This window comes from Oryctolagus cuniculus, chromosome 11 (assembly GCF_051225735.1).
Source record: "Oryctolagus cuniculus isolate XC-2025 breed Fujian yellow rabbit chromosome 11, ASM5122573v1, whole genome shotgun sequence".
Lineage (NCBI taxonomy): Eukaryota > Metazoa > Chordata > Mammalia > Lagomorpha > Leporidae > Oryctolagus > Oryctolagus cuniculus.
In genome coordinates this window covers 64,555,710-64,573,335 of record NC_142877.1, presented here as the reverse complement: position 1 = coordinate 64,573,335, position 17,626 = coordinate 64,555,710, and the positions used below count along the sequence as shown (strand labels likewise).

General features: G+C 41.6%; 1 pseudogene; it reads left to right on the top strand.

Moving 5' to 3' along the window:
- The first annotated feature begins 1,044 nt into the window (after window positions 1-1,044).
- On the top strand, window positions 1,045-2,408 carry LOC103348372 (histone-binding protein RBBP7 pseudogene; annotated as a pseudogene).
- The last annotated feature ends 15,218 nt before the right edge of the window (window positions 2,409-17,626 follow it).

The window sequence follows — 17,626 nt, the reverse complement described above, 5'->3', positions numbered from 1 at the left end:
GTATATATACATGTATATATAGAACTACCCACACCTATTCTCATAAACATAAAATATAAGCCTCAGTGTAAATTTTTATAAAGAGAAAAGGGGGTTTCCTATTAAACAAATGCCATTTAGGTAGAAAATTTAAAAATAGGTAGAAAGCCTCTTGCCAGTTTAGTAAATGAGGTCAGAAGTATATGCCAGACTGATATCTCCAAAGTGCCCAGGGGAATATTACTGTTGACTTAAAACTGTGCACTCAAATTATTCATGATGAAGAGAAATAGAGCTTTTCTTTTAAGGCTAAGTTTATAATACACTGACCCTTATTAAAGCAAATTTTCACTAAATGTATTTTGGGAAGCTGAAAATTGAACTCAGAGGAAGTGAGTGAAAAGGAAGCAATTGTTAGCAAGGAAATAGATAAGCATTAGCATTGATTAGGCTGATTTTGAGAGAGGGTTTTTTATTTGGTGTCAGCATTTTATTTTTATTTAATTAATTAATTAAAATTTTTTTAACCAAGAGACTTTTTATTTAAGGTATACAAACTTCATGCATTTCACAAATACAACTTTAGGGACAGAGTTGCACAAATGAACCTTGGGAACATTATGCAAAGTGAAATAAATCAATCATAAATAGAAAAACACTGTATGATTCCACTTACGTAAAGCAGTCAAATTCATGGAGACAGAAAGTAGAATGGTGATTGCCAGAGGCTTTGAGAAAGGAGGAGTGGGGTGTTGCTTAATGGGTACAGATTTTCAGTTTTGCAAGATGAAGTTTTGGAGATTGGGTTGCCAACACTGGGATGTACTTAACACTACTAAGCTATATACCTAGCAATCATTAAAGTGGTAAATTTTGTTATGCATATTTTACCACAATTAAAAATTTTTTAAAACTGCAGCCTCCCTGCCCCTCCCACAATGCTAGACCCAGGATCCCTGCAGCTTGCCTGCCAGCTGTGGAAGACAAGGAAGCTGCCTTTAACAAAGTGGTGGAAGAATGTGTGATCAATGAAGGGTACAAAATATGCACAAAAAAGTCCCTTTTCTTTATGATTTGGTGATGACCCACACTGGAATGGCCCAGCCTAATTGCACAGTGGCTTCCAGATGCAACCAGACAAGAAAGAAGAGATTTCGGCTTGTCCTGGAGACACATATGTCACATGAACAGAACCATCTTGTCTATTTGGTGTGCAGCTCCCTAATGATGATGCTCAGTTTGATGCATCAGACTGCGACCATGAGAAAGGAGAATTTGAAGGTTTTGGTTCAGTTAGTGAAAAAGTTAAAATAGAAATCCAGATCAACCATGAAGGAAAAGTAATCAGGGCTCCTTATATGTCCCCAAACCCTTGCATCATTGCAACAAAGACTCCATCCAGTGACGTTCTTGTTTGATTATACAAAGCATTCTTCTAAGGCAGACCTTTCTGAATAGTGCAGCCCAGACTTAAGTCTTCTTGGGCATCAGTAGGAATTCTATGGGTTTTCCTGGAACTCAAATCTCAGTGGGTACTGACTGAGCACTTCCAATGACCACACCATCTGCCTATGAGGCATCAGTGCTGTTTCAAAAGGAGAAGTAGTGGGTTTGAAGACCATTTTTACGGAGCATATAGTGTAATAGAAGATGTTTCCTGGCATCTGATCCATGAATCTCTGTTTGAGTTGGTTGCTGATGATCAGAAACTTTGGGACACTCATTCAAGCAATGCTTCCAAACCAAGCTGTTCAGTTGTTCACACTGCTGTAGGGAACTGCCTCTCTTTCAATCCATATGGTGAGCTCATTTTTGCCACAGGATCAGTTGACAAGAGTGTTGCCTCCTAGGATATGAGAACTTTGAAACTTAGGTAGCATTCCTTTCAATCAGATAATGGTGGTCACCTCAAATTGAGACTGTTTTGGCTTTCAGTGGTACTGATCACTGACTGATTGTCTGGGATTTAAGTAAAAGTGGAGAGAAGGCATCCCAAAAAAATGTAGAAGATGGGCCATTAGAGTTGTTTATTCATGGTGTTCACACTGCTAAGACATTTGATTTCTCTTGGAATTTTGGAAGCTTTGGGTGATCTGTTCTGTGTCAGAAGACAATATCATGCAAGTGTGACAAGTGGCAGAGAATATTTACAATGAGGAAGACTCTGGTGGAAATGTAGATCCAAAAGTACAAGGATCATAGATAAGTCTGCACTTCTTGTAACTTTAGATGCCCTGTTTTTTGCCTTTCAACCCTGAGATTGACTAAACAACGGCTTTGAGACTCACAGACTTTGTTCTGCTAGCCCTCTGTAATAGGTACCACAAACAATGCTATTCCAACCCCCCAAAAATTAATTAAAGGAAAGCAATTTAAAGAATTAAACTAAAAGGAAGGGAGAGCTAGTGTTCCAGCAGGATGAATAAGCTCTAGAGATCAGCTGAACAATACTGTACCTATAGTCAATAAGAAGCTATTGTACGTGTTGAAATTTGTTAAAAATGTTAAAAAATATCTTAAGTGTTCTTGGCAGAATAAGTTTTAAAATTAAAAAAATACTGTATACCTAATAAAAGAACTAAGGAAGAATGAAAGAAAGTTTTGAATTTATCATTTATTTTGAGTGACAGTTTCTCTAGATAATAAAGTTGCAACTTAATTGGATATAAACATTCAAAATAAAGGAAACACTCAGACTTACAATTGAAATGGTCTTTTGCTTGATTACAGCTCTTTGAGAATCCATCTAAAATGTGGAACACAGTAGAAAAATAAAGGTTGAATAAATTTACGAAGGAGGAAACCTGAGGGATAATAAACATATCAAAACTAAGTACAGAAATACAAATAAAAGTGTGATGAAATACCATTTCTAATCCATTGGCTTGGCAAAATTTTTAGAAGTTTGACATTATCAAGTATTAGGATGTGAAACTGAAAATTTTAATATTCGGCAAATAGGAATATAAATAGGAAAAATAATGCTAGAGGAAAATTTGTTAGTAAAATTATAGGTATTCATACCTTAAAATTCGGTAATTTTACCACTTGGTATTTATGCTTGTGTAACATCTTCAGGTATTTATTACAGTATTATTTATTGTGGCAAAATGGAAGTAAACCAAGTAGTAAGCCACAGTGCATGGTTTATTGAACTGTTAACTATCCAGTCAACAAATTGTCACAATATAAAGATTATTTCATGAAGAGTATGAAAAAAATTAATGCACTGTTATTTGAATAGAAAAGATAAAAATATTTATGTATATAAATATGATTATATTTTATTATACATGATTATATACCTATCTATGTCTTTATGCATGCCGATACCCAATTATAGCTTTATTAATGGAAGTAAAAAGATAAAAAAATCCAAAAAACAGTTGTTTAATTTTAATAGTGTCTAGTATAATTTTTTATCTTCTTAGTTTTTGTTTTTCTTAGTTTTTTTTTTGGTGAGCATGTAATAAATTTTTAATTGAAACAATAATAACAAAAAAATGGACATTGACAGGCCAGTGTTGCAGCACAGTGAATTAAACTGCTGTTTGTAATGCCAGCATCCCATATCAGGGTGCCCATTCGAGTCTCAGTTACCCTGCTTCTGATCAAGCTCCCTGCTAGTGCACCTGGGAAAGCAGTGGATGATGGCCTTAGTTCTTCAGACCCTGCCACCTACATGGGCGACCTGGATGGAGTTCTTGGTTCCTGGCTTTGGCCTGGTCCCAGCCCTGGTTATTGTGGCAATTTGGGGAATGAACCAGCAGGTGAAAGATATTGCTCTCTTACCCCCTAACCTCCCTCTCTGTTCCTTTGCATTTCAGATAAAATTGATCAATCAATCTTTAAAAGAAAATGGAATGTTGAACCACTTAGGAGAGGAATAAAAAGTAGATATTATAAAAGGTCAGTGACTTTAATGTCTTGCCTTTGCTACTATATAAACCCACTGAGCAGGGACATCATCTAAAATAAGCAGAACACTGCCAAGGTGCATTGAATGTTAAATCATAGCTAGAATGGTTATAGAAGATTGCTACTGAGCCATCACTTCTGCTTTCAGAATTTGCACAGTGTAGTTAATTTTTGCTGGTTCAAGTTCCTGGCATTTAAGTACACAGTAAAAAAGAAAACCAGTCCATAAATGGCAGCCTTTACAAATAATCGTGAGTACATATTGTTGCTTGGTTTAATCGACTGCATAATGTTTTTAAAAAATTACTTCATTTATTTGATAAACTGAAACGGCTATAGGGCTTCATTCCAACCTATGAGATACATGAGATGAATTTATAAATATATTACTAAGCAGCTCTTAAAGTCAAATTTGCTGGAACTACATTGCACCAAAATAAACTTATCTTTTAATTGCATTTTCCAGTACCTTTTTTTTTTTTTTAAAAAAAAAGATTGATTTATTTAATGAAAAGGCAAGGCTGAGATACAGAGAGGAGGAGGAGAGACAGAGACAGAGACAGAGACAGAGAGAATATTCCATATACTGTTTCATTCCCCAAATGGCTGCAATGACCAGGGCTGAGCCAGGCTGGAGCCAGGAGCCAGGAGCTTCTTCTAGGTCTCCCACAAGGGTGCAGGGACCCAAGCAGTTGGGCTATCTTTCACTGCTTTCCCAGATGAAATTAGCAGGAAGCTGGATTGAAAGTGGAGCAGCTGGGACACAAACTGGTGCCCATGTGGGATGCTGACACTGCAGGCGGAGACTTAACCTTCTATGCCACACTGTCGGCACCTCCAGTAACTTTTCGAAATACTGTCTTACATGTGGGTAGTTACAGATTAACCATACAAAATATTGTGCAGTGAAATTTTAAAATTTGAACATTTTATAAATACATAAAATTATGGAAAGTAATAAACACACAATTAACATTTTCTTATGCTTGCTTTATCTTTTTGGATATAGTGAATAAAATATGAAGGATGATTTAGTGTCTGTGTCCCCAGTGTAATCCCGTTTCCTTCACCTTTTCCCATAAATCTAATGTATGTCATTCTATCTTCCACTCAAACTTTATCCTTTTATACACATAAAAATAAATGCAAAGCATTGAGTGTTGCTTTGTGTTTTAAATGTTACTTAAATGGATTCATCCTGCACAAATCATCTTGTCACTGCTTTTTTCTCCACTATGCTATTTTTGTGATATGTCCATGTTTACAGATATGTAGTACTAGTGGACTGCTTTTACCTCCTGGAAGGTGTTTTGTCATTTAAATATTCCAACATTTATTATCTATTTATCTATCCTCCTTTTGATGGACATTTCCATTTTGAACAATATTTTTATTTTTTATTTATTTATTTATTTATTTATTTTTGACAGGCAGAGTGGACAGTGAGAGAGAGAGACAGAGAGAAAGGTCTTCCTTTGCCGTTGGTTCACCCTCCAATGGCCGCCGCGCTGCGGCCGGCGCACTGTGGCCGGCGCACCGCGCTGATCTGATGGCAAGAGCCAGGTGCTTATCCTGGTCTCCCAAGGGGTGCAGGGCCCAAGCACTTGGGCCATCCTTGAGCAATATTTTGCTCTTACAAACAGTACTGAAGTGTATCCTTACTGAAAGTATGTATGCTTATACATATCTCTTTGCAATGCATGTGAGAGTTTCTCTAGTTATGTAGTATCTAGAAGTAGAAATGTTGAATTATGCAGTGTGTATGTTGACGTCTATGTCCTTTATTCACTTTTTGGCAAAGTATAGTACTCAAAGAGTTAAAAACCCCATACCGTAAATATTGTAGTTCCCTTTTCTATCTTTCCTCATTCCTCACCTTGGAAGACACCAGTTTTCAACTGTTTAAAGTTTATTCTGGTACTTATCTTCATTAAAAATAATATGCGCAGCATGCCATCTTTTGATTATTAATCATAGACATCTGTTATTTTTTATTTGGGTTCATAAAAATTTAAGCTCATTTACAGTTTCTCACTTCTTTCTTTTGCTTTTCCATATAATTTTATTTTTTGACAGGCAGAGTGGACAGTGAGAGAGAGAGAGAGACATCCTTTTGCCGTTGGTTCACCCTCCAATGGCCGCAGCTGCCGGCGTGCTGTGGCCGACGCACCGCGCTGATCCGAAGCCAGGAGCCAGGTGCTTTTCCTGGTCTCCCATGGGGTGCAAGGCCCAAGCACCTGGGCCATCCTCCACTGCACTCCCTGGCCACAGCAGAGAGCTGGCCTGGAAGAAGGGCAACCGGGACAGAATCCGGTGCCCCGACCGGGACTAGAACCCGGTGTGCCAGTGCCGCAAGGGAGGAGGATTAGCCTAGTGAGCCGCGGCGCCGGCCTTTTCCATAGAAGTTTATCTTAACTTTTGATTTAATCTCTATTATGTGTCTACATTTTTTGACTATATAGATATTGATAACTGCATTAAACTGTTTTTATTTCCTAGCTTGTTCATTTATTTCTTCTTGATTGAAGCTGATAATTGCTTGATTTAAAAATTTTTATTCATTAATTTTTTGGAAAATTTGACTATATTTTTTCCATAGTTCCAAAACCTCCATGAAATATGTCAATATAATTTTCATTATGTCTGAACTTTGAGATATATTATTAATTTCATTTTCTGCCACTGTTTTAAAATGAAAATTTATTTTTATTTATTTGAAAGGCATAGTGACAGAGAGAGAGGAAGAGGGGGAGAGTGAGAGGGAGAGAGAGATCTTCTCTCTGCTGGTTCACTCCCCAAATGGCTGCAATGGCTAGGGCTTGGCCAGGAGTTTCTTCTTGGTCTCCCGTGTGGGTGCAGGGGCCCAAGAGCGTGTGCCATCTTATGCTGCTTTCCCAGGCACATCAGCAGGTAGCTGGATTGGAAGTGTATCATCAAGGACTTAAACCCTCAAACTGCCAGCGCCGCGGCTCACTAGGCTAATCCTCCGCCTTGCGGCACCGGCACACCGGGTTCTAGTCCTGGTCGGGGCGCCAGATTCTGTCCTGGTTGCCCCTCTTCCTGGCCAGCTCTCTGCTGTGGCCAGGGAGTGCAGTGGAGGATGGCCCAAGTGCTTGGGCCCTGCACCCCATGGGAGACCAGGAGAAGCACCTGGCTCCTGCCTTCGGATCAGCGCAGTGCGCCGGCCACAGTGTGCCGACCACGGCGGCCATTGGAGGGTGACCCAATGGCAAAGGAAGACCTTTCTCTCTGTCTCTCTCTCTCATTGTCCACTCTGAAAAAAAAAAAAAAAAAAAACACCTCAAACCAGCACCCCTATGGGATGCTGCCATCGCAGTCAGTGGCTTTACTCCCTAGGCCACACCACCATGCCCCTGCCACTGTTTTTAGAATTCCTTTTGCTTTCCTTCTATCTTCTTTCTGAAACTGGATAGAGAAAAAAGGCAAGCAAGGAAGGATCCTACTGCTCTGAATTAATTAGTGCTGTTCATCATCTTCATCTGATTGTCTTCAAATTGGTAAAAACTCTATTTTCACACATCTCAAAACAACTAGCTAGGGGACTTGTAGAAGTGGGTATAAACATGTTTCAAAGAATAACTCAAGCCCCTTTGATAAGCTGCTTCAAAAAGATAACTATTTACTCTATTACTTTTTTTTGTTTTCTGTTTTGACAGGCAGAGTTAGACAGTGAGAGAGAGACAGATGAAAGATCTTCCTTCCGTTGGACCCCAAATGGCCACTACGGCCGGCGCACCACGCCAATCCGAAGCCAGGAGCCAAGTGCTTCTCCTGGTCTCCCATGCGGGTGCAGGGCCCAAGCACTTGGGCCATCCTCCACTGCACTCCCGGGCCACAGCAGAGAGCTGGACTGGAAGAGGGGCAACCAGGACAGAATCTGGCGCCCCAACTGGGACTAGAACCCGGTGTGCCGGCACCACAGGTGGAGGATTAGCCAAGTGAGCCGGCCTATTTACTTTTTTTTTTTAAACATTTATTTATTTATTTGAAAGTCAGAGTTACACAGAGGGAGGAGAGGCAGAGAGAGAGAGAGAGAGAGAGAGAGAGAGAGAGGTCTTCCATCCAATGATTCACTACCCAATTGGCCGCAATGGCCAGAACTACACCAATCCGAAGCCAGGAGCCAGGAGCTTCTTCCAGGTCTCCCACATGGGTGCAGGGGCCCAAGGACTTGGGCCATCTTCCACTGGTTTCCCAGGCCACAGCAGAGAGCTGGATCAGAAGTAGAGCAGCCGGGTCTCCAACTGGCGCCCATATGGGATGCCGGCGCTTCAGGCCAGGGTGTTAACCGTCTGTGCCACAGCACTGGCACTCTATTTACTTTTGAGAGAGAATTTTATCTGCTGACTCACTCAAGGAATGTCTACAGGGTTATTAGTGGGCCATGCTGAAGCTAGGATCAAGGAGCAGGGAACTCGACTCAGATCTCCCACATGTTGTCAGGAACACAATTACTTGAACCATCACTGCTGCTTCCCAGGATCTGCAGTAGCAGGAAGCTGGAGACAGTAGCCATTGCTGGGAATCCAACCCAGGCACTCTCAAGTGGAACATGGGTATCTTAACCACCAGATTAAATGTGCACCTGAGTGTCCTGCTTTTAAGTGAGAAGACTGAGATTTGAAGTCTTTGGGATGTGATAATAAGAGTATATTCGGTGGGAGGCCAGCATTAGTGATTCTTTCTTCCATATTTAAGTATGGTGTTTGAAATATTAGTAGTGTGGCTAGCTATAATGTTTCCAAAGATAAATAACATACAAACCTCAAGGGTTTACCCAAGCCTGTAATCTGTAATTTCCTGTTAGAAAACAGTTCTAAAATGAGAGTCACCTTTGATTATTATAGATCCCCATGCCTGATAGTTAGAGAGTCTATTTGCTGACTAAAAACACAACAACAAAGGAAATGGGAAGTTGTAGCCCAATAAATAGAAGCAACATTATTTATACATTCAAATATAAATTCAGTCAGCCTTTGCTGGTGAGTCCATTCAAGATGAGATCAAGTTAAAAACTTCCTGAATCTGAGAATTACGTTTGACCTTCACTGGAGAAATGCTTGGACGCTACAAGGGTTGTGCTTCTCTTTGATTAGCAGTCAAGACAAATCAGTTTTATAATATCAAGAGAAAAACGTCAGCAAGCATTTGGCCTAGCTGTTAAGATGACAGTTGGGACACCAGCATTCCATATGGGGGAGCTTGGTTCGAGTCCCCACTCTCTGCTTCCAATCCAGTGCACTGTTAATTTTAGTGCAGCAGATGATGGCTCAAATAACTGGGTTTGTGCCACCCTTGTGGAAGACCTGGATGGCGTTTGTGGCTTTGGCTCTATCTCATCTCTGGCCATTGTGAGCATTTGGGAAGTGAACTGGTGGATGTGAGCTCTCTGTGCCTCTCTTCCTTTCTGCTTCTCAGATGCATAATAAAAATGAAGGAAAAAACCAAGGGAAGCATCAGATACCTATTCCAGTTATCTTTCCTGCATAATAACACTCCCCAAATATAGTGGCTTAAAGCACGTCTTTATTTCACTCCTGAATCTGTGATTCGAGCTGGGCTCAAGACGGGACATCTCATTCTGCTTCATGTGGCATCAGCTAGGGTAACTCAGTGGCAGGAGATTGGAATCATTTGGAGACGTACTCATTCACACATTTGACAGTTAATAACGGTGACTGTCTGGGATCTCAATATGTTTCAGATGTGTCACTTACCATGTGACTCCTCCAGAAGGTTTCTTGGATTCCCCGCAGCAGGGCAGCTGGGTTCACTGAGAGCATCCCAAGTGAGCCCAGAGCGAGTGTGTGTCTTTTCTCTGATCTGTTCTTGGAAGTCATTTAGCATCACTCCTACCATACATACTGTGTTGGTTGAATTAGCCACAATTGTCCAGCAAGCATAAAGACAGGGATTATCACCTAATGAGAGGTGTGTCAGGGTCATTCCATAATAAGATTTTTATTACAAGGGTTTGTATAAAAATCTGAAGATGAGAAATAGTGCTGAAAATCTGAGGACCATTAATGTAGTGATGGCAATTAAAGCCTGGAGAGAAGGCAAAACTGCTTAGGAATGGTATGTCAGGAAAACGATGTGGTTCAAGGTGCAGCCCTAAAACAACAGCAGCACTTATCAGGGGTCCTTGTGCTATGGAAAATATTGTGGTAGTCATCTTAGAAAATATAGCCTGGCACAGTGAAGATGGAAATTGAATAAGCCTTAAGAGCTAAATTGCTCTTCACTGTAGGTGGAAGAACCAGGGAGAGGACTCTGAAGGAAGAGATAACAAATTGACCCAGAGGAAGAGGAGAGGGAGGGAGAGAGGTTGACTGCTGTAGATGGAGAAATTCTGAAAAAATATCTGAGATCTTCAAAGGGAATTTGGAAGACATTTTACTCTTTGGTTTCATAAAAATCTACATAGCTATCAATGCCTATGATATGGAACTTGTGTTTTGGGGATTGCAAAGATGTCTTTTAATCAATTTAAGAGAAACTGCAGGCACAGAGCAAGAGGGGCCAATGTCACATTGAGGATATATGTAAATATACCAAAGATACATCTACAAATACTATGTTCTGTAGTTGTATAATGACTTCTAAATATGACTCATTTAAATTAGGTTCTGTTTAACAAGCATTTAGTACATACTTACAATGTTTCAGACAATGCTAGCTTCAAGGCTGTCAAGATGAATGGATCATAATTCCTGCTGTAAATCTAGTGGGGTGGTCAGATGTATGAACTGAAAGTTTCAGTTAATATCCTTGGGGATTAAGGGTTTAAATTGTGGAGTCAAATGCCCAACTCTGGGCATTTTACTTAACTCTCTAAGCCTCAAGCTCATTACTTAGAAAAGGGGAAAGTAATATTTCGTACCTATATGCTATTGGGGGGAATTACATGAGATAATGTATGTAAAGTTTGTAGCACTGTACCTGGTACATGGTAAGTGTTTATGAAGCAATGATTATTACATTATATAGTAAAAATGGTAAGCCTTAATACACAAGATTCCATGAGGATACAGATGATGGGACATGAAAATTTGAGGCTTTTGTTAAAAAATTATTTTGACTCAAAGAAAGTATCCTCAAGAATTAAACCAAGCATAGGGCCCTTCAAAGCCTAGGGCCTCGCCTACATAGGTCACATACCATGAATTGCTCCTATGGCGCAATTCCTGTAAAATTTTCCCCTATGGCATCATTCCTATCAGTTTTCAGGAGCTGTGAAATCCCTAGCTGAACACCTGAGGCAGGATAGCTAGTATAGAAAAGGTCTCCAGTTCTGGGAGTGCAAGGACTAGGGGTTTCATATTATAATGGTGTTCTTGTTGGCAGAGTGCTGAGGCAGCAGAGAGCATCACACGGCAAGAGTGGAGGGAGTTCATGTCTATGCATCTGGTCTCTCTCTGTCCTTATAAAGATTTTAGGATTGAATCACAGAGAATCCAGCCAAATGATCCAATCCAATCTAATCACTTTTCTAGATATCGTAACTGGATTAAGGTTAAGTTTCCACCTATTTAGTACTATTGTCTTATGACTTTGGAGTTTGAAGTTCTGCGTGAGTTTAGGATTAATTCATATTCTTTTTTTTTTTTTAATTTGACAGGTAGAGTTATAGATAGTGAGAGAGAGACAGAGAGAAAGGTCTTCCCTCCATTGGTTCACTCCCTTAATGGCCGCTACGGCTGGCACTGCGCCGATCCGACGCCAGGAGCCAGGGACTCCCCCTCCCCCCCAAGTCTCCCATGCGGGTGCAGGGCCCAAGCACCTGGACCATCCTCCGCTGCCCTCCCGGGCCACAGCAGAGAGCTGGACCAGAAGAGGAGCAACCGGGCCCAGCACCTGGCACCCCAACCAGAACTAGAACCCAGAGTGATGGTGCCGCAGGCGGAGGATTAGCCAAGTGAGCCTAATAATTCAAATTCAAACATAGCAGCACCTTTGTGAAAATTAGAAAAAGACACCCATAGGGTGGTTTCCTGTCCCCACTTGTCCCATCATCTAGACACTTTAGTGCAGTGCATGAACTGCACAATTGGGCAACAGCAGGACTGGGCACTCACTCCAACCAGGAGTTTCAGAGCAGGCTTCTTGGAGGATATTGTGAACAATTTCTATTTGGAAAGATAATTAAGGCAGCCAAAAAAAGAGAAAGTTTGAGAGGATAAGTTGGGTTAGAGTTAAAAATAATCTGATAAATGGCTGGCGCCGTGGCTTACTAGGCTAATCCTCCGCCTGTGGCGCCAGCACACCGGGTTCTAGTCCCGGTTGGGGCGCCGGATTCTGTCCCAGTTGCTCCTCTTCCAGTCCAGCTCTCTGCTGTGGCCCAGGAGTGCAGTGGAGGATGGCCCAAGTGCTTGGGCCCTGCACCCGCAGGAGAAGCACCTGGCTCCTGGCTTTGGATAAGCGAGGCCATTGGGGGGGGGGGGTGTGAACCAACGAAAAAAAAGGAAGACCTTTCTCTCTGTCTCTCTGTCTCTCTCTCACTGTCCACTCTGCCTGTCCAAAAAAAAAAAAAAAAAAAAATCTGGTATGAAGGAGAAACTGTCAGAAATCCAGCAATCACAGAATACAAAGTGCAAGGCAGGGAATTAGAAGAAATGAGTAGAGCATAAGGGAAGGGAAATGGATTAGGAAGGGTGGTGGCATGCCAAACAGTTTGGGCTTTAAGCCAAGGACATTGGGGGTCCATTGGTTGTTTTTAAGCAGGGAGTTGACATGTTCAGATCTGGATTTCAGATAGATTACCAATGCTTTGATAATTTCAATGGGGACAAGGCTGGACACAAGAGAAGTTATACAGCTGTTTAAAATGCCAGGTCAAAAGAGTTGAAGCTATAAACTAATGTAGCAATCGTAGGGAAGCACAGTGAGACTCAGATTGGATAAATGTTTAGTAGGTAAAACTGAAGTCATTTAATGACTGATTGCAAGTGATGAAGAGGAAATAACTGAAGATTTCTCCTGTATTTTTGCTTTGAGTAAGTTGGTGAACAGTGAAGTGATTGCTTGATTTTGGAAATATGAGAGGAAGAATGTTGCGGGGGTAGAGAGTGGGAAGAATTTAGTCTTGGATATTCAGGGTTTGAAGAGCTTAGGTAACACATGGGTGGATTTATGTAAAAGTATGAAGAAAGGGATCAGTAAAAAAGATTTAGAGATCATAATACACTAATGGTAGTTAAAACCCAGAAAGTAGGATGGGATTGCTTAAGAAGAGTAATCAAGATAAAGATGTGGACCAAGATAGGAAGCCTAAAATGCAACAGCATTTTAAGGGATGGGCATGGGGAGAATTTATGAAGGTGAATGAGAAGGATAGGACAGATAAAGGGAAGGAGGGGAGCAGTTGTCAGAAGTTGAGGAATTAGAGAATTCAAGGAGTCAGGAGAAATTTCTGGTTTGAAGATGGTGGCATAAGTAGTTTGTGTTTTTCCTTTTCTCTTCCTAAAAATTGTCTACAAATGACAAAGTGAGACAAAAGAGCACAAGCCAGGAGAAGACTAAAACCTCAACCTACAAAATAGATGAACACAGTGATAAAATCTTTAGAAATTAAAAGATATTTGTAGAAGTAAAGAGACCATACCTTTATGAACTTCTTAGAAAAAGCTAATGAAGTCAACTTCCTGAAGACAATAGGCATGATCTTGGGGCAAGTGCATGTTATATGAGATCAACTGGAGGATAATTTGGTAAAAGTGGGCTTACTAGATCAAAATGCATGCCCCAAGGTTTATGTCCTGTAATGCAGTGACTGGGTTTTATATCTGGCTCTGGATCCTGACCCCAGATTTCTGCTAATACAGACCCTAGGAGACACTGATAATGATTCAAGTAACTGAACTCTGGCCTGGCTCTGGCATCAGCTCCAGTTCAGCCCCAGCCGTTGTAGGCATTTGGGAAGTGAACCAGGGAGCTCTTTCTGTCTGACTCTGCCTCTTCAATAATGATAAGAAAAAAAATTCATGTACCTTGGAAATTTTGATAAACATTGCCAAATTGCTCTTGACATATTTTTAAACACATTTACATATCAACCAGCAGTGTATAAAAATGCCGCCTTCTCTACACTCTTGCTGAATGTGTTATCAAACTTTCTGATCTTTGCCAAACTTACATGCAAAAATTGACATTTCAGTGTGTCTTTATATGTATTTCTCTTCTTGTGAGAAAGTTTGCATATCTTTTCATGTAACCAAGAGCCATTTGTATGCCTCGGCTATGAAATGTCTCTTTAGATTTGTCTTCATTTTCCAGATTTTCTTTACAACACTGATTTTGAAGAACGTTTAATATATAAGGGAAATGAACCACTTTTCTGAAACTTGCAGTTTTTTTCCTATTTGTTTTTATACTTTGATATAATTTTCCATGAATGAAAAAACTTAGTTTTAGTTGAGCTATTCAGTTTTTTTTAAATGGATTTTCAATTTGAAAACACTATAAAGACTTCTTTTGTTTCAAGAACTTTTTTTTTTTTTTTTTTTTTAAGAAATGGGAGTTGTGGTGCAGCAGATTAAGCTGCACCTTGGGACACCTGCATCCCGTATTGGACTGCCTTGTTTGAGTCCTGATTACTCTGTTTCCCATCCAATTTCTTGCTAATGCGTAACCTGGGAGGCAGCAGATGATGGCGCAAATACTTGAGTACCTACATCAGAGAGCTGGATGGAATTCCAGGCTCCTAGTTTTGACTTTTACTATCCCTTGCTATTGCAGACATCTGGGGAGAGAACCAGCTAATGGAGGATCTCTAGCTCTCTCATTCACTCTGCCTTTCACATTTTTTTTTTCCATATGATTTTGTTTTGCGTCTTTTTTTTTTTTTTTTTTTTTTTGACAAGTAGAGTTAGACAGTGAAAGAGAGGGAGACAGAGAGAAAGGTCTTCCTTCCATTGGTTCACCCCCCAAATGGCTGCTACGGCCCATGTGCTGAGGCGATCCGAAGCCAGGAGCCAGGTGCTTCCTCCTGTGCCGGCCTGTTTTGCATCTTTATGATTTATTTATATGTGAGTCTTTGATCAATCAGTAACTATTCTTTTTATAAGGTGGGAAGCATATTTCATTGTTTACCAGGGGGGTTACTTAGGGTTCCAACACCATTTGTTAAATAATTCACCTTTCTTTAATGATTTGAAATATATCAGTTCTTTTTATATTTGATCTTGGAAGTCTCTCCCTTGGAGTTCCTGATTTATAAGAGTTTTGCAGGTATTTTGGATTCAAGCAGTTTGAGATCATCCTTGTATGTGCTGAGTATGTAGCTCACCTCTGTGTACTGTCTCTCTCTCAAGCCCTTTATTATGTTGCTTGAGGAACATCTTTATTTTAATGTTCTAGATTTTTCGCTTCTTGTTAAAAATAATGTATTTTTCTAAGAACATAAAGGCATTCTCCAACATTATTTTCCAAAATCTTTATCATTTCCTTTTTGTATTTACTTTTCTCATCCTCTTGGAATTGATTTTCATGTATAGTGTAAGGCTGGTTGGAATTCAGTTTTAGTTTTCCCAATTATCTCAGGCCTATTTGCTGAAAGTCTATCCCTTACTTATCAATTCTTCAACCACTCTTGTCATGCATCAGGTGTCCATATATAAATAGGCCTTTCTGAGGTATCCATCCTGAATCACTGACCTATTTGTTTTTCTCTGTGCTAATACCTCACTCTATTAATTAGATGTGTTGTTTGTTACCTAGTTAGTTGCCTAGTAAAAGAAATTGGATATTATTTTAATAGGTTTAGAAGTGCATAATAAAATAAAAACGACCTATATTTCAGCTACTTTAAGATGATTACTTTGTTATTTTGTTGAATATATATTTCTTTTGAGACATTCCTTCTCTCTCCCTCTCTCTCCTCCCCTCCCCTCCCCTCCCCTCTCCTCCCCTCCCCTCCTCTCCTCCCCTCCTCTCCTCCCCTCCCCTCCTCTCCTCCCCTCCCCTCCCCTCCTCTCCTCCCCTCCCCTCCCCTCTCCTTTCCCCTCCTCCCCTCCCCTCTCCTCTCCCCCCCTCCCCTCCCCTCTCCTCTCCTCTCCTCCTCTCCCCTCTCCTCCCCTCCCCTCTCCTCTCCCCCCCTCCCCTCCCCTCTCCTCTCCTCTCCTCCTCTCCCCTCTCCTCCCCTCCCCTCTCCTCTCCTCCCCTCCCCTCCCCTCTCCTCCCCTCCTCCCCTCCCCTCCCCTCCTCTCCTCCCCTCCCCTCTCCTTTCCCCTCCTCCCCTCCCCTCTCCTCTCCCCCCCTCCCCTCCCCTCTCCTTTCCCCTCCTCCCCTCCCCTCTCCTCTCCCCCCCTCCCCTCCCCTCTCCTCTCCTCCTCTCCCCTCTCCTCCCCTCCCCTCTCCTCCCCTCCCCTCTCCTCCCCTCCTCCCCTCCCCTCCCCTCCTCTCCTCCCCTCCCCTCCCCTGTCCTTTCCCCTCCTCCCCTCCCCTCTCCTCTCCCCCCTCCCCTCCCCTCTCCTCCCCTCTCCTCTCCTCTCCTCCTCTCCCCTCTCCTCCCCTCCCCTCTCCTCCCCTCCCCTCTCCTCCCCTCCTCCCCTCCCCTCCTCTCCTCCCCTCCCCTCCCCTGTCCTTTCCCCTCCTCCCCTCCCCTCTCCTCTCCTCCTCTCCCCTCTCCTCCCCTCCCCTCTCCTCTCCTCTCCTCCCCTCTCCTCTCCTCCCCTCCCCTCCTCTCTCCTCCCCTCCCCTCCCCTCCTCTCCTCTCCTCTTCTCTCCTCTCCTCTTCTTTCCTCTCCTCTCCTCTCTTTTCCTCTCCTCTCTCTCTCTCTTTCAACATTGTTTTTTAGAGACGTTTTAGGTAAATAGCAAGGTTGAGTGGAAAGTCCAGAGATTTCACCCAGACATTCTGCCTCTACAAGTGCATAGCCTCCTCAACTATTACCATCCAGAAGTTAGTGTATAGTCAGTGATTTAATTATCACAAGATTTGTGAGCATATCAAGCCTACTATGAAAAATATTGCCTACAACTTTAAAATATTAATTTCTTTAGAAAATAAATGTCTCATAACAAACATACAATATCAAACTTCAATCATATTAGACTTTTACTTTGAAAATTAATTTTAAAATATTATAAAACAATTTTGTCTTTGGTATGCAGAAATTCAGGTTTTTATTGATTTAGGTTAAGTGCAGATTTAATTAAAATTTTGTGGGTGCTCTGTAAATATTCTCTAAACTTTCCAGTGAATATTAATACTATGCATTCCTCAAGGCACTTGCATCAGTAACTTCTTCATTTTAAATTTTCTATTAAAAATAAATAAAACGGGCCGGCACCGCGGCTCACTAGGCTAATCCTCCGCCTTGCGGCGCTGGCACACCGGGGTCTAGTCCCGGTCGGGGCTCCGGATTCTGTCCCGGTTGCCCCTCTTCCAGGCCAGCCCTCTGCTGTGGCCAGGGAGTGCAGTGGAGGACGGCCCAGGTGCTTGGGCCCTGCACCCCATGGGAGACCAGGAGAAGCACCTGGCTCCTGTGGTGCACAGGCCACAGCGTGCCGACCACGGCGGCCATTGGAAGGTGAACCAACGGCAAAGGAAGACCTTTCTCTCTGTCTCTCTCTCTCACTGTCCACTCTGCCTGTCAAATAAATAAATAAATAAACAAATAAACAAATAAATAAAACAGTGGCCTTTGGTTTCACTTATAATCTTAACCAAAGTTAATTTTTCATTTCCACACATTGAATAGTCAAA